The sequence below is a fragment of the Bos javanicus genome, chromosome 25 (genome assembly GCF_032452875.1).
Source record: "Bos javanicus breed banteng chromosome 25, ARS-OSU_banteng_1.0, whole genome shotgun sequence".
Taxonomy (NCBI): domain Eukaryota; kingdom Metazoa; phylum Chordata; class Mammalia; order Artiodactyla; family Bovidae; genus Bos; species Bos javanicus.
The window spans coordinates 30,747,632-30,763,926 of NC_083892.1; the positions used below are offsets into that span (position 1 = coordinate 30,747,632).

The 16,295-nt window shown below is 42.6% G+C and overlaps 1 protein-coding gene and 1 long non-coding RNA gene across 9 annotated transcripts in view; both read right to left on the minus strand.

Moving 5' to 3' along the window:
* AUTS2 (activator of transcription and developmental regulator AUTS2) overlaps nucleotides 1–16,295 on the minus strand; it is a 1,221,294-nt gene that overhangs the window by 1,030,109 nt on the left and 174,890 nt on the right. The window lies entirely within an intron of this gene.
* The window catches only part of LOC133238917 (uncharacterized), a 158,083-nt gene that overhangs the window by 92,225 nt on the left and 49,563 nt on the right, over nucleotides 1–16,295 (minus strand). Inside the window, exon 2 of the long non-coding RNA XR_009733675.1 lies at nucleotides 1–16,295. This exon is cut by the window's left edge and continues 92,225 nt beyond it; it is cut by the window's right edge and continues 19,748 nt beyond it. This is a non-coding gene — a long non-coding RNA (uncharacterized LOC133238917).

Here is a 16,295-nt window from a genome sequence, read left to right on the forward strand (position 1 = left end):
ACCAAATTTATCTGCTGATATATGTTATATGTAATGATTAATAGTAGCAAACATAATAATAACAGCACAGCAAACATACAACTTCCCTAGGTCCAGGTACTTTCTAAGCAATTTACATACATTAATCCCTTAATCATCACAAATCTGTGAGACTATTACTATTACTATGTCCATTTTAAAGAAGAAAGAGGGACTTCCCTGGTGGTCCAGTGGCTAAGGCTCTGTGCTCCCAATGCAGAGGCCTGTGTTCAATCCCTGGTCAGGGAATTAGATTCCACATGTTCCAACTAAGACCTGGCACAGCCAAATAAATAAATCAATAAAAGCAAATTTAATAAATAAAACTGAAAGAAAATGGAATTAAACAAGTAGAAAAGTCACCATTTCAAATCAAGCAGATTGGTTACAGAGTCTCGGTATTCTGAATGACTATATTGTACAACCTTCTCTAAATGGACAGGTGATAGTTGGGAGGAACAAGTGTGTCAACAGATGAATGGAAAGGTGGATATATGGATAGCATTATTTTATGAACTATTTTAGATTTTTGTTTTGTGAATGCTCAGCCTCCACACTATTAATGGAAGAAAACAAGTTCTCTCCTAAACGCTCCTGGTTTTTCTACATGTAACAAGAAACAAAACCTGGAACCGTGGACCTCCCCCTGGGCTTCACAAATGGACTTGCCCAAAGCACAGAAAGAGCCCGAGATAATTGAGTGGCTTTACCTGTAACATTACTATCGAAATAGTGACATAAAAAGTACAAGCACCGAACAGACAAATGCAAAGTGCCTAATAAAGAGGAGAGGCTTCAAGGGAGAAAGAATAAATGAAGTATATGAACCATGCATATTTATAGCACCTGCAAATTAACTTCCCGGAAACAGCAATAAGCAGATAAGTACCAGGCCTCCATGGAATCAGGCACAAAATGGATGCAGCTGCAAGAACATGGAAACATACATACTTTTCCTCGCAAACATCTGCCCCCAGTATGCCCTGCAATTCTCCCACATCATCCTCACAGGGGCCCAGTAAAAAAGAGGAAAACTACTGCTGTGTTCCTGCCTAACCTCAATATCTTCCTACCACACTGATCCCAAGTTACCTTCAGTTTGCTTTTATAAAAGAAAACTGGCAAAGAACAGATGCCAAGAGAAAACGCTAAAGGTGGCACAAGCTTGAGAAGGATGGTCTAAGGCAAAGAGCCTTGCAGTAGGAACTAACGAGCATGTGTCCTATCCCCCGCTCTGACCGGCCAGTACCTTGGGCAGCAACAAGCTTTCGAGGCTCATCTCCATGTTAACGTGAGGTGAGAGTGGGGTCCAAACAGCGCAAAAACACATCTCCCAATTCCTTGGCACAACACTTTAATCCAATCCCACCTAATTAGCATAATAATTTTCCCTCCTCACTCACTCCAGGAGTCCTGCACTCCAGTCACACCCCACTGAGCAGCATTCTCCAACTGGAGCTTTCACTCTGCTGCCTCTGGCTAGGTCTTTCTTCATCCTCAGAATACCTTTCCATCTCTGCCTATCCTTCATCCCAATCACAGCGTATCTGTCTTTCTGTATCAGTGGCTCTCAGTCTTGTGGCTGCCCAGGCAAATCACATAGGGAGCCTTAAAAAAAAAAAAAAAACTGATGCCCGTGATCAAACTCCAGAAATTCTGATTTGACTGCTTGGGGTACGGCTTCAATATTAAGATTAAAAAAAAAAAATTCCCCCAGGTGATTCTAAAATGCAGGCAAGGTTGAGAAACACTGCTGCTGCTGCTGCTGCTGCTGCTAAGTCGCTTCAGTCGTGTCTGACTCTGTGCAACCCCATAGACGGCAGCCCACCAGGCCCCGCCATCCCTGGGATTCTCCAGGCAAGAACACTGGAGTGGGTTGCCATTTCCTCCTCCAATGCATGAAAGTGAAAAGTGAAAGTGAAGTCGCTCCGTCGTGTCCGACTCTTAGTGACCCCATGGACTGCAGCCCACCAGGCTCCTCTGTCCATGCACTACTGGGCCATTTCCCTCAAAGAAGCCTCTGCCTAGCTGGAATGAACTGTCTCCACCCTAACGTTCCCAGAGTGCTTTGTGGTGACTCTTCTCTTCAGAAGCCCCATCTTATGGTAGGTCACAGGTTATTTTGCCACAGTTCTGTGTCAGGACTGATGAGAGCATTAGAGCACAGTCCCTTGGATGAAGGCTGGCAACTGTTTAATTTATGTATGCCATTCCCCCTTGGAACAACACTTCAGCATCAGCAACTACTCAATAAACGTTTGCTCAATTTAATTGAAATGCTGTTTTTATATAGGGCTCACCCGATGGTTCAGTGAGTGAAGACTCTGCCTGCAATGCAAGAGACACAGGAGACTCAGGTTTGACCCCTGGGTTGGGAAGATCCTCTGGAGAAGAAATAGCAACCCACTCCAGTATTCTTGCCTGGAAAATCCTATGGACAAGAGCAGCCTGGCAGGTTACAAGTCCACGGGTCACAAAGAGTCGGACACTACTGAGCGAGTTTTTAAATACTCCATCAAAAATACAAATACTGCTAGAACATTCAGTGAGTTTCCAGCGGAAACAGAAACGACCGTAGGTCCTAGATAGTGACAAGTTTACTGCTGGAGATAGGCCCTCTTCCCTGGCAGGCCTTCCTCCTCTCTATTTGAAGTCTTTGGAGGTGGGTAAAGTTGCAGAGAAGCTCAGCCCTTCCAGAGCAAATGGAACCAATCAAAGTAGGCCCTTCCACCGAACACAAGGAGCTTAAGCTGGAGACTAAGCAACAGGCCCACACACCACAGAGCAAATTTCAACTTAGCACATCCTTTGCAACAGCCCTGCTCCTGGGGGAGAGAGCCCTAAGGCAATGATTCTCAAGATTTATTGTAAATAAGAATCCCCAGGGTGGCTGTTCAAAATCCACATTCCTAGACCTCAAACCCTCTCCCCACAAACCAATTGACCCAGAATGTCTCTGGGTAGGGCATGTTGATGAAGCCTGGGAGGTACAGCAAGCTCCCCAAGTGATTTCAATGCTGGTGACGGGCAGACCACACTTGTACACTTGTCATCAACAAACACCGGCCCAAAGCAGTTTAGATCCTCCAGGTACTTGGCCTTGTCGAATCGAAGAGAATCTGAAAGGAAAGGTTTGGGGAAGCAGAGATAATCTGCAGTGCCTGCATCAACAGAAATTATGTGGCAGTGGGAGGTATAATAGGGACAGGATGCCCTTATAGCAGTGTCTGCTGTAAAGTTTAAAGATGGTAACAAAAAGTGCATGGCTCATAGTAGATAATCAGCAGATGACTGACAATAATAATTATCCCTTTCACAACTTCCTTCTATGATCATTTTATATCTGCCGTTTCCTAGAAATCAAGGAGAAGGAGATATTAGTCTTAAATCTCCTTCCCCTCTAACTTCATATTAAGGAACAGCCCTGAGCCTAACTAACTCCCCATTCTTCACCACCCAGGAACGCCTGCCAGCCACCACCACTTACACCTTTCCCACCTCCCATCCCACCAGGGCTCAGTCAGACTAGTGCGCCTGCGGATGTAGGTAAGTTCCCCAGCAGTGAGCAGGCCAGGTACAGCCGGAGCCACACCTACCTACCTGTGAGGAACAAGCTGGAAGCTGTCTTTCATCCTTACCAGACACTCAGTCTCAGGAGAGGCGTTTATACCCCTGCAACTGCACTGCATTCTGGAAGCCCACAGAACTTCCCAGGCCAGTCTATGTCAGTTCTAAAGAGAATGCCTGTAGTCACATCTGAGAATCTGGGAATTAAACCATGAAAAGACCCAAACATACCTTTACCTTGGCAGCTGTTCTACAACCTCCCTTCTTGACTCTAGTCAATGAAGCAAACAAGCTCCTTCAAATTTAATGCCATTCTCGTCACCTTCCCATTAACAGAAACCAATTTCCACATTTTGGCCATAAATTAGAAGCCTTCCATTTTGCAGACGTATGAAACGACGTGACCGCACTCCACAAAGAGAGGCCAAATCTCAAACACCTAACTAAACACAGGGAGATGATTTGTGATACTTAAATATAATTACTGTGCTAGACTCAGGTTTTTAATCTCGTGTTTTTCAATTTCATTATGAAATTACAGCCCCAAACCTCTGGACACAATAGCAGCATTGTCGCTATAATCATTACCCATGTTATCCCAGGGAACATACAGCCCTACTGCAGGTCACTCGCCAAGCGCGGCCAATGCAGGACCGCACAGAGGCATCTTGCTCCAGCTGATCCCATTCAATCCAGGGAACACAGAAAGATTGACGAGTCTGAGCAGATGACAAAATGTCAGCAATTTAGGGCCATTATTTTTAAAAAGCACGCTCATGGCTGAGTTATATAAATTGAAAGATGGCATCAGAAACTATGAGGTCATCTGCCCACAGTATGGTAACCAGCCTCAAGCACATCTCTGCTTAACAGCATGGAAAAAACTGGGGTGGGTTCAGATTAGTGGAGCCGAGGAGTCAACTGGAAAGTAAGAACATAGGAATTAAGGCCAGAGAGGGAATACACTGCATTTCAGGTCCATGAGGACAGAACTAGGGGGTGTCTCAGGGGACAAGCATTTTCACATGAGACTCAGTAGCAGCACAGTGTAAGGAATTTAGGTTGGAAAGAAGAACTTTCTGACCAGGCAAAGGAAAGGTAATTTAGGAATGTTAAAGCATCTTCATTAACAGTCTTTATGGAATAATGCATCACGTGAATCTTACAGTTTTAAAATATTCTTAGTGGGACAAGTTGTAACTGTGCTCTAATAAACACCTAAATAGTAGTGGGAATGTGCTAAGCACCATCGTAAGTGCTTTATAAACTATTTCATTTAACCTTCAAAATAATCCCAAGAGGCAGGTATTACAATTTTTCAGGTGAGAAAACCGAGGAGCAGAGGTTCCTGCTTGACCAAGGCCAAAGGACCAAGCGGCTCTAACCAGAACACTGTTCCTGTGTGACTTCTACTATGTGCTTCGCTATGCTTCAGTTCCAGATAATTCTCATTCACATTCTCTTTCCTCATTCTCACTCCTTCTCTCTCTCACACACACACGCACGCACACAAACCCCAATAAACAGGCACGCTGTCCATTATCCCAAATTGGCATAGTTTGGATTGTGGTAAAATCCAGATTACATAAAAAAATAATTATTTCTCTGAGGTTTCAACCCCTTGAGACAGCTTCAGTTCCTCCAAGTTCAAAGTTAAAAGAATTGATTTTTTTAAAACAAATATCCACTGTCATATGATAGACACCTTTGTAAGCATCAGAGAGTTCAGAAATTAAACGTAACAATGACAAGTATTTTTAACTTCCAGAGGAACTAGGGAATGCATGTCTCTCCTTGTCTCAGAGAGACAGTGGCACTCCTCCAACACAACAATCTATTCAGAATCAGAAATAATTGTGAGCTCCAAGAGTAATCTTAACACACATTTACACACATGACCTACTGCTGTGTACAAGTTTACCCCTTACTTCATCTAAGGTCCTGTGTTCTCCAAGAACCACAATGAGGTGAGGCTGATTCGACATCACTTCTTGATGAACACTGTGGTTCTGGTTATAAAGAAGAAAGGTGTAGTGGCCCTTGGTCCCAGCAAGTTTCAATGTTCTAAAGAGAATGTTAATAGAAACTACACAGATATCCTTAAATCAGCAACATGGAATAATAGCATTTTAGGACTTAACTACTTGAAAAATTCATGTGAAGGAATTAACATTAAGTAAAGATCACAACGCACTGGTTCTCAAACTAGGCTCCTCTTTGGAATCAGTTTTACAAAATACTGATGCCTGGGACCCACTATCAGAGGTTCTGATTTAATTGGTCTGGGATGCAGCCTGGGCACATGTACTGTTTAAAGTGCCTCAAGGAATCCTAATGTGCATCAAAATTTGAAAACCACTGCTTTAATGGAAGCTACCCACCTTGCCTATTTTTTTCAGGCAAAAAAAAAAAAAAACAAGGCACCACAGGAAACTTAGAAATGCTGCTGCACTTAGCAAACGTGCCCTTAAACCCACACCCTTGATGAAAGTGAGAGAGGAGAGTGAAAAAGTTGGCTTAAAGCTCAACATTCAGAAAACTAAGATCATAGCATCTGGTCCCATCACTTCATGGGAAATAGATGGGGAAACAGTGGAAACAGTGTCAGATCTTATTTTTGGGGGCTCCAGAATCACTGCAGATGGTGACTGCAGCCATGAAATTAAAAGACGCTTACTCCTTGGAAGGAAAGTTATGACCAACCTAGATAGCATATTCAAAAGCAGAGACATTACTTTGCCAACAAAGGTCCGTCTAGTCAAGGCTATAGTTTTTCCAGTGGTCATGTATGGATGTGAGAGTTGGACTGTGAAGAAGGCTGAGCGCCGAAGAATTGATGCTTTTAAACTGTGGTGTTGGAGAAGACTCTTGAGAGTCCCTTGGACTGCAAGGAGATCCAACCAGTGCATTCTGAAGGAGATCAGCCCTGGGTGTTCTTTGGAAGGACTGATGCTAAAGCTGAAACTCTAATACTTTGGCCACCTCATGCGAAGAGTTGACTCATTGGAAAAGACTCTGATGCTGGAAGGGATTGGGGGCAGGAAGAGAAGGAGACGACAGAAGATGAGATGGCTGGATGGCATCACCGACTCAATGGACAAGAGTCTGGGTGAACTCCAGGAGTTGGTGATGGACAGGGAGGCCTGGTGTGCTGTGATTCATGGGGTCACAAAGAGTCAGACACGACTGAGTGACTGAACTAAACTGATGTTTGTGGAGCAGACACCAAAAAAAAATCACCCATAAGAAGAATTCTGCATCTTCAAAGAGTTCAGCATCTACTTGGAGACCTTTGTTGCTGCATCATACATTCATTTGTTTAATGCCCTTTGTCTAAAGAGTTGCATAAACTTGTTTTATAATTTGGTTTCAGGAAGAGTTTGCATACCCTTAGAAACTTGATACGATTCTTGTTTTTGGAGTATAAAAATCAAGTGCCTATCTTGTTTCTTTTATGAACCTGAGTGCTAGAAGTATTAGAGCTCAGTTGAACAGATAACTGGAGTATTAACTCCCTACACTTATTCGATTCTCCTTCTGTCTATGCAACTTTGGACTATTCCTTCCTCTTTCTTCTTTTTTTTAAGGAGTAAGATATAGAATACCTTCTGTCAAACTTGATTCAAAGGCCACTGTGAAAATAGACAAAAGCAGAAGTTATGAATAATGGTCAAGTCCATGAAGTCTGACTTTCGGGAATCTCTTGGGTATCTCCCTGCTTCGTTCCTTGGACTTTTCACACTACCTGGATATTTCTATTCTTGAAGAGGAACACACACACACACACACACACACACACAAACAAGTATTCTATATTCAACAATATCAGAGGAACCCCAGTGTAAGGAATTTAGAATACAGTAACTGCTTCTTAGTTTGTCTTCCTCTATTTTGGATTTAATGCATGAAGTTTCTTCAGACTGTTCCGACCTCACAGACTCCAAGTCTAGTCTCCAATGTGGCAGGGCTGCTCTTCCCCTAAAGCCTGTGTTTTTGTTTTCCCCAACTTGCTACTCTTGGCAAAGTAACTTCCACCTTCTTCCTTTGCACCCTCTTCCATATGGCTGGAATTAATGAGCCTGCAAGCTGGGGGCAATGTCTCTCCACAGCTGTCTTTTCAAGCAATTATTTAGAGACAGAGAAGGAAGTCATTAACAATCCTGGGAGTCAGCCAGAGACAGCTCTGCCACACAAAACACTCAGATAGAGCCCTGGGCCAAAAGGTCACTTTTTATTGGGGGCTGGGGTGGGGTGGGGTAACAGAACAGTATGGAGAGAAAGATAAGGGAGTAGTAGGTAGCAGGTATTCACTGTATTTTTCTGGCATCTGCAACAAGGTCAATTTCTTCTGTGCAAAAAAGAAAAGGTCTAGCTGAAGCAATCAGGAATTCATTCAAAAGTGACTAGAGGCAAGAGGGAAGAAATGCCAGGGAAAATAGTGCCTCTCTGAAAAGCCTGTCCTTTAAGGCCAAAATAGCTGCTTAAACATCGTGAAAGTTCCACCCCTTTCCCAGGAGGCCGGGAAAGTGGGTTGGACTGGTGCCAGATGTTATAACAGTAGTCACGAGAACAAATGTTAGTTAAGTCTATTCAAAAGTGCGCCTGATTAGTGAAAACCAAAACATTTCACACAAGGTGGCAGAGTCCTCCTGCTGTGTCTACCCACTCACCACATAGACACTGGTCTCACCAACACAAAGTTTTCTTGAATGCTGGAGAGACTACTGATTCCAGTTAGTTTCTCTTCTTAGCTAAAATGAAGCTGTCCTTCTCTGTGAGAGGAAAAGAGCTTCTAGATTTTTCTTGTCTGTTAATAAAGACAAATAACTAGATTCATCTTTCTTTTCTCTTCTACAGAAATAGACTGTATAGAGATATTTTGAGAAACCAGTCAAACTCGGAACCGGTAATTTTAAAACAATGTTCAGGGGCAAGTCAGTGTCTTTGTGAACTCTGAAATCTTAGAAAATCATCAGAGGTGTAAAGTCCTGTGACAAAACTGTCATGTCCTAGATCAAATGTATAAAGAGTTGAATTCAAGTTTTACTATGATTAATTTGCTTAACTTTATAGAGTCTCAGTTTCCTCATCTGTAAGTGATACCAAACTTCATCTGACAGGCTTATGTTTTTCAAACTGTTTAAAGCACAACATAATAAAAATACATTATTGTCAGGATCTGATATACAGGCAAGCATACAGTGCATGCATACACACACACACACACATCTGTATACACATACATCTGAAACAAAGGTTTTTTGAAACAGTACACACTCTTAGTGTGATACATTATACTCTGATGTCATCTGTCTGACTCCACTTTTTAGAAAAATGCTGATTGTCATTTTTCTTAATGGGTTAAGAAAGGATGTTTTAAAAACTACTGTGATGGGGTGTCTTGTGGAATAGATGTAATCAGGTGTGATCCAACAGCAAAGAGCATAGCACACAGTAGGGCTATGACAAACAAGGGTTTTCTTTCCATACAATACAGTCCTTTCAGGGGAGCTAGCAGAAAATATAAGTCCTGTTATTCAAGATAGTCCAGAGAATACACAACACCATTCCATCCCTCTGACAGTGAAAAGCCACTGCCCTGGGTTGTGCTGTCAGCCAGCCACCGAGTTACGTTTACAGCTGTTGGCACTCTGCTCTGCAGAAGGGATTCTTTGTTTATGGACTGTTTATCATTCACTTCAGCTTCGTGGACGGGACTTTAATACTTCAGATTCCCAAAAGTTACTTATGACCATTTAAAACAAAACAACAAACCCTGATGAACATCCGTTTGGAGTGAAAAGGAGGCTCTCAAGCACACAGAAAAAATTTATGCAAAGTAATACTCTTAAAATCCAAGACTGTCGTAACACAAGCTACACTAAAAGCAGCTAATGATGAACTCTAATCCAGCTAATGAAGGCTGAACATCCAGACATAAAAAGGGAAGCCATGTCTTTAGAAAAACCCTCAAAACTTTTAAGGGGAAAAAAAATCAATTAAAATTGAAGTGTTTAAAATATTTAAGGTAATAAAAACTCTATTGTCTCTGATGATCATTTATTTATTTATTTCATGGTCATTTTTAAAGAGGCCTCCCCTGACCACACTTATTAAAACAGCTCCCTATCCCATTTTCTTCTATTTTTTCTTCTTTCATACTATTTCCTATACCATCATCACCATAAATGTGTTCTCACCACTATCCCTCACTACAATTTAACTATCATTGAGGACAAAGACCTTTCCTATTTGCTTATTTGCTAGTGTATCCTTAGTACGTAGTGCCTAGCACATAGTAGGAACACAAGAAATATCTGTGAAATTAATGAATGAGTGAATTAAATGAGCAGAATGTTGACGTCTGCACTGGAATTAAACCCAAGAAGCCACATGTGTCTTCACTCTGCCTCCTCCATGGTTACCAGAGAATCACAGAAAGACAAGCCCCCAGTCTCTGAAGGCATCAGCTGTATGTCGTGCACTGCCTCCCGGTATCTGTTCCTTTCTTCCTCCACATTTACAAATAACAACTCTCCAGTTCCCCTTAGCATTGTTCTGGGTCAACCAGATGTTCATGTCCTCTTAGCAGAACTAGACTGTGTGAAATCAGAACCCATCTCCTTGATGGCACTCCTTCAGAGCCTGCCAAGGGACAGAAGGCCCTCAGACCCCAAAAACAACAGCAAACCCAAAAGTGGGAAAAAGCAAAGGGGCAAAGCAAACCAAAAGCCTCTGGGCTGACGTGCTACAGCGTAGGTGAAGACAGCTTCATCCATCCCCTCTCCTCCCCTTCAAAGAGATAACTGGACCTTGAGGAGGAGGGGCTGGGTTCTCCTCTGGCTGGGTACTCCACACTGTGAGAGAAAAGATCATTCCAGGATTTGAGATTTTTCCAGCTGGCAGTTAAGTACTGATTTCCCATTGGAACTTCATCCAACTGACTCTCTCCAAAATCAATGTTAAAGGTCCACATAATCTTTTCTGTAATCGCTTCATCAAGCAGGCAGGGAGATTTTGCTGGCATCTAGATTCTCCGTGTTTCCAATCTTGTGTGACTGGCACTTGATGTCATTTTGGGTAGCTCAACGCCTATTCACACTGCTCAACCTCCTCAACTGTCTGGGGGTGGTAGTTAAAGGTGGGTGGGGGGCTGTCACAGCAGCACAATAAAAGCAAATCACCTGGTAAAACAGGAGATGAATGCATAAATCCAGGAAGAGAATTTGAAGTAGAAACGCACTACCAACTAAAGAAATCATTTCAAATGACTTATACTACAAATTGGCTTTAAGAGACATCTCAGTCTGCACATGTATTCCCTGCTGAACGGTGATACCTATTCAAATGATCAAAAACAGTCCGTTCTTAAATTCAGGATAAATCTCAGACCTCAGAAACAGGCAAAGAAAAAGAAAAAAAGTTCAAAAGCACAAAGGCAGCAAATGTTACTCTCAGGACCAATCTCTCTGATATGCCTCAAGCTTGCTAACAGCATTTTATGCCACAGGCATGCTACTGCTACTTTCCTTTGCCCTCATTTTATTTCACAGGAAGTCCTTCCCTAATAGCCATGGGATATCCAAAAAGAGAAAAGAAGGGGAGGGCAAAGCATTCTGTTAGCTCTCCTGCTTGGAAAAGACTCAAGAGCCTGGAAGGATGCCGCAAAAATCTGTGTGAGCACAACAAACAGCAGCAGCCAAGAAAACTGAATCCCAAAGAGAAATCTGCCAGCTGGGAGCCACTCTGCAATCGGAGGGGAAGCATCTACTTAAACGGCCACTGTCCAGCTCAGCGCAAGCCCCGTGGTTTACAAGGACCAGTGTGGTAACCCCTCCTAAAATCACCATGGGTCTAGCCCTCCTGAACTGACATCTTACCAGTTCCAGTTTAAAACCAACCCTCCCTCTAACATGAATGTTCTAATCTGCAAAGAATGGCATGTATCTCAAAGAGATCCTCAATGAGGCGAAGGAGAGAAGCCACCAGAGCAGCAGTATTTCAAGCCATGGCAGGTTCGGAGACGTCAAGTGAGACAAGTGAAGCAAAAAAAAAGATAACCCTTGAGAGGATCGAAGGGCTTACTCGGCATACAGGGCATGGCTGGGCAGGCCAAGGAACCACCACAACATGTGGACCATGCACTTGGGTATGGCTAAGAGGTAAGAGACCCAGGGCAGAGGAGGTAACTTTAAGCCACTGCTAATACACAACAAACCATACAACCAGAATCTTATTACTAAGATTATTACTTATTACTAAGTACCTAAAGCCCCTTTAAATTAATCTTAGTGACTCAAAAAAGCCTTCCAGAAAAGGAAATACTCTTGCAAGGCACAGCAGTGACACTTAAAATATAGCTGCTGCTGCTGCTGCTGCTAAGTTGCTTCAGTCGTGTCCGACTCTGTGCAACCCCATAGACGGCAGCCCACCAGGCTCCCCGTCCCTGGGATTCTCCAGGCAAGAATACTGGAGTGGGTTGCCATTTCCTTCTCCACTACATGAAAGTGAAAAGTGAAAGTGAAGTCGCTTAGTCGTGTCCGACTCTTAGCGACCCCATGGACTGCAGCCTACCAGGCTCCTCCGTCCATGGGATTTTCCAGGCAAGAGTACTGGAGTGGGGTGCCATTGCCTTCTCCAAAATATAGCTAACCCGAATCAACTTCCCAATGACAAGGCAACATAACACACAGTTTCTTCCCAATAGAGGATGCTCTCCAAAAGCTACTTATACTTGGCTGTAACATAAGGTGTGATTTCTTTTTTTTTCTTAACAGCAGATTTCCTTCTCAGCTTTTCTTAAAATCAAGAAGAAAACTATCTTTCAGTCCCTGAGTGCATACCAAATAGGTAGCCTGGGAATATAACCTGGAGACCCACTGGGGAAAGGTCTCTGGGATGGAAAACATTTACAAGACAAGTAATTGAGAACTGATTATGCTACAAATAAATTCCCTAAGGCCTGAAATCCATCTTCTTCTGGAGGAACCTGAAAAACCATGAGCACTGGAAGAGATCCTGGTCCTTCAGTATAATGCAAGGATCTAAATCCTGGCCCCCTTCTCAGATATATTAACCTGACCCACAGATACAGCATCCATTCTGAAAGTTTAGAAACACTGAGCTGAATCTCCCCACCTCCGCTAACAGATGGGGAATTAATGAGTCTTTCTGATAGAAAGCCCACATTTAGGGTCCAACACAGAAAAAAGGCCTTCACGCCAGCGTACGGTAACTTGAGAACGACCGACCCAAAGGCACTTGCTCCAGCAGCCACATGGCTGGCCTGAGTGAGGCAGCCAATTCTCAGCCCACAGGCAGCTCCCTCTCCAGAGCTTAGTGTGTGGCCTTTGAAACAAGTGGGAAAGGAAGGAGAGAAAAACAAACAAACACAATCCAGCCACTGCAGTCTACACTGAGGTTAGATCCCAAGTCACACAGTGAAGTGCCTCCAAGAGACTGGAAATATGCTTAATAGAGACGCCTGTCAGTTTTGTGCAGCAAATTAGCTAGTAAAACTTTAAACAAACAATTATTCTAGGCCTCTGACAACAGGCCACTGAGGGTGGGGCAGAAGAAAGTTCTCCTGAGGAGAGCTGGTCTCCAGGGCTGATGCCAAGGCCGAACTGTGACTCACAGTGCCCACTGCCTCCAGGTGCTGTGCCGGGGCCTCCAGCCCCCTGGCAGAAGCTAACCCGCCCCGCGGGGGTCGCAGCTTCCTGCTTCTGCTAGCCCCAGCACCCACAAGGGGCCCTTCTCTCTCCAAGGAGGGACTACCGTTCCTAAAAGCTGGTGGTGGTTGGCACATGTATTATCAACAGAGGAATTTGAATACTGTTCTTCATTTTAAGTAATGGAAATAACAAAACCATGTTTTCAACTAACTCTCAAAGTAATTCTGAGGAAATACCATAACAAAGGATAACCTTCATCTAGGCTATGAAGACAAAGTCTTTAAAGAAAGGGAAGTGTACTTTAGTTAGAGAACTAATATGATAGAGACAAAAAGAGCTAAACTGGAGAGATCTTGAGTTCCAGATTCCAGCCCCAGATTCACAACTGTGAAATTCAGCTGGTTATGAAACCCTGTTAGATCTCAATTTCTCCACTAAGAGCAGGGGAGTCAATCAAGTCCTTCTGCCTCTAGAAATATAATTCCAATTATTTAATTTATAGCTTTGTGGATAGCTCTTCAAATTGTGGCTGAAATCAGAATGAGTCAACCTGATTTAAAATCCTATCAACCCCAATTAAAAATAAGGGAGAGACTGACTATCCACAGTTATTTCAGTTTGGTGTGTGGCTTGTTTTCAGGAAAGGCAATGAGGTGCTAGTGGAAATCCTGACAGCCATTAATGATCCTATTTAACTCCAGCACTGACACCATCAGTGACCATTTGCCCCTGATTCCGTTCTGTGCTTTTACCACTGCACCCTGATCTGATGCAAGCCTTCCTCTCAGGTCCCTGGGTGTAGCTATATCCACTTAGAGCTCTATAAATAACAACAGTCCCAGCACACACTGACCAGCCACCTGTGAAATTAGCATCAAATGGTCCGATCAGGTTCCTTTACCAGCCCTCCTCCTCTTTGCCCTGGGCCAAAAAACACAGACGCTGCAGTTAGACCAGAGTTACATCATGCTTCCCAGGACCTGTGGATGGATAAGTGCCCTCTCACCAACATAGGACACTGTTTCACTGTACATCACTCCACTGGGCCTGAGTAGATGTCAAGATTATAAGACGTACCAAATCTCCAGTATTAATTTAATAACTTCTGACCATAGGAAATTCATTGAAACAGAGGCTCTAGTAGTTTCAAGAAATTTAACCACAGGCTTATTCTTATAGTCCAAGTTATTTTATAATCAATTAAACTGAATAAAGTTAAAAATAAAATTTAACAATAGGACCTAAAACTTGATGTAGCTAAATACCAATTGGAACTGAGATGGCAAGATTTCTTCAGGTATTAAGTAGCTATGACTAGGACTTATTAAGACAATGTATTTCCAGATTTACTTGCTGCATTTGCAACTCCTTTATTTTAACAGATTTTTTGCCCAAGGTGACAGCCTTTTCTGGTCAAGCTTTTTAAGATCAAGCTCTCCTTGTCCTTGTTAATACATAGGTATTTGATTTAAAGTATTTATGATTCATTCAACAAACATGAATTTAATGAGCAGACAGTATGTGCCAGGCACACTGCTAGATTCTGGAGGTCTCAAAATGAACGAACAATGTTCCTAAAATTTTACTACATTAAAAAAATTTTTTTTTACTACATAAAATTCCTAAAATTTTACATACATTGAATATTGACAACTGTGTGCAGTATTTTATTTACATATGAATAAACAGAGGCTTCTAGAGATGAAACTTATAACTGGCATTTTTCATTTTCTAAAGCTTCACTATCACTATTCCACAGCCCCCGTCCACACCTCAGTCTAAATACACAGACATGCAAGCTTGTTTGGATAAAAACAGATTTAGGTCTAAATCAGGAAGAAGAGAGGGTAGTTAGTGAATGCTTGTTACTGATGGTGACATCAAGCCCCTCAATCCTACTTGCTGAGCCCTTGCTGGATGGAAACCCATGCTATTCCTAAGAGCTCACAAGCTCATCAGTCTGTCTCAAGAAATTGATAGAAAACAGGCTGGACTTGTTCACAGCATTACCTTTGTAAGAACAGAAATCGTCCCTTTGTTTTCACTTACCACTTTTTAAGGTTAAGAATTATTATTTTAAACAATTCCAATCATCTGTCCATACTCCTACACCATGGTTACATCATCTGTCTTTGCATTCTAAAGTTATAAACTCCCAATGTGTGTTAGACCAGTGAGTCCCAAACTTGACTGCACTTTACAACTACCTGGGGGATTTAAAAAAAAAAAAAAAGCCGGGGTCCCACTCCACAGACATTCTGATGTGATTAGTCTAGATTGACATGGATGTCTTAAACTCCCCAGGTGATTCTACTATACAGCCAAGGTTGAGGACCAATCCTTCACACCAGCCTTCTCCAAATGTGTTCTCTGGACCAACAGCATTAGTACCTTCTGGGAAGTGACCAGAACTGCAAGTTCTCAGGACCCCCCGGGAAAAATGAGTCAGAAAATCTGGGGGTGAGGCCTGGCAATCTGTATTTTAACAGGCCCTCCAGGTGATTCCAAGGCACACTAACATTTGAGAACTACCATATTAGACAATCTAAGGATCCTAAAGAATTCCTTTAAATTGTTAATCAATTTTTAATGTATATAGATATTACTTTTCCCACTAGATGATAAGATCCTCAATGGCAAAAATTACTCTTTTCTATTTGTTTCTATGTGTCTCTGTAGCAAGTACTATGCCAGGTAGCTCAATAATAAAGAATCCGCCTGCCAATGCAGGAGACACAAGAGATGCAGGTTCAATCCCTGGGTGGGGAAGATCCCATGGAGGAGGAACTGGCAACCCACTCCAGTATTCTTGCCTGGAGAATCCCATGGACAGATGAGCCTGGGGGGCTACAGCCTGTGGGGTTGCAAAGACTCAGATAGCACTGAGAACGCATGCCTTACACAGCAGGTGCTTCATTAATATTTACTGGCTAAAACTAGAATATTGTAAATCAACCACCCTTCAATTTAAAAAGCTAACACATCATAAATCAGCTATACTTACAATCATATTTTCTTACTTTTTTATTTGCATAT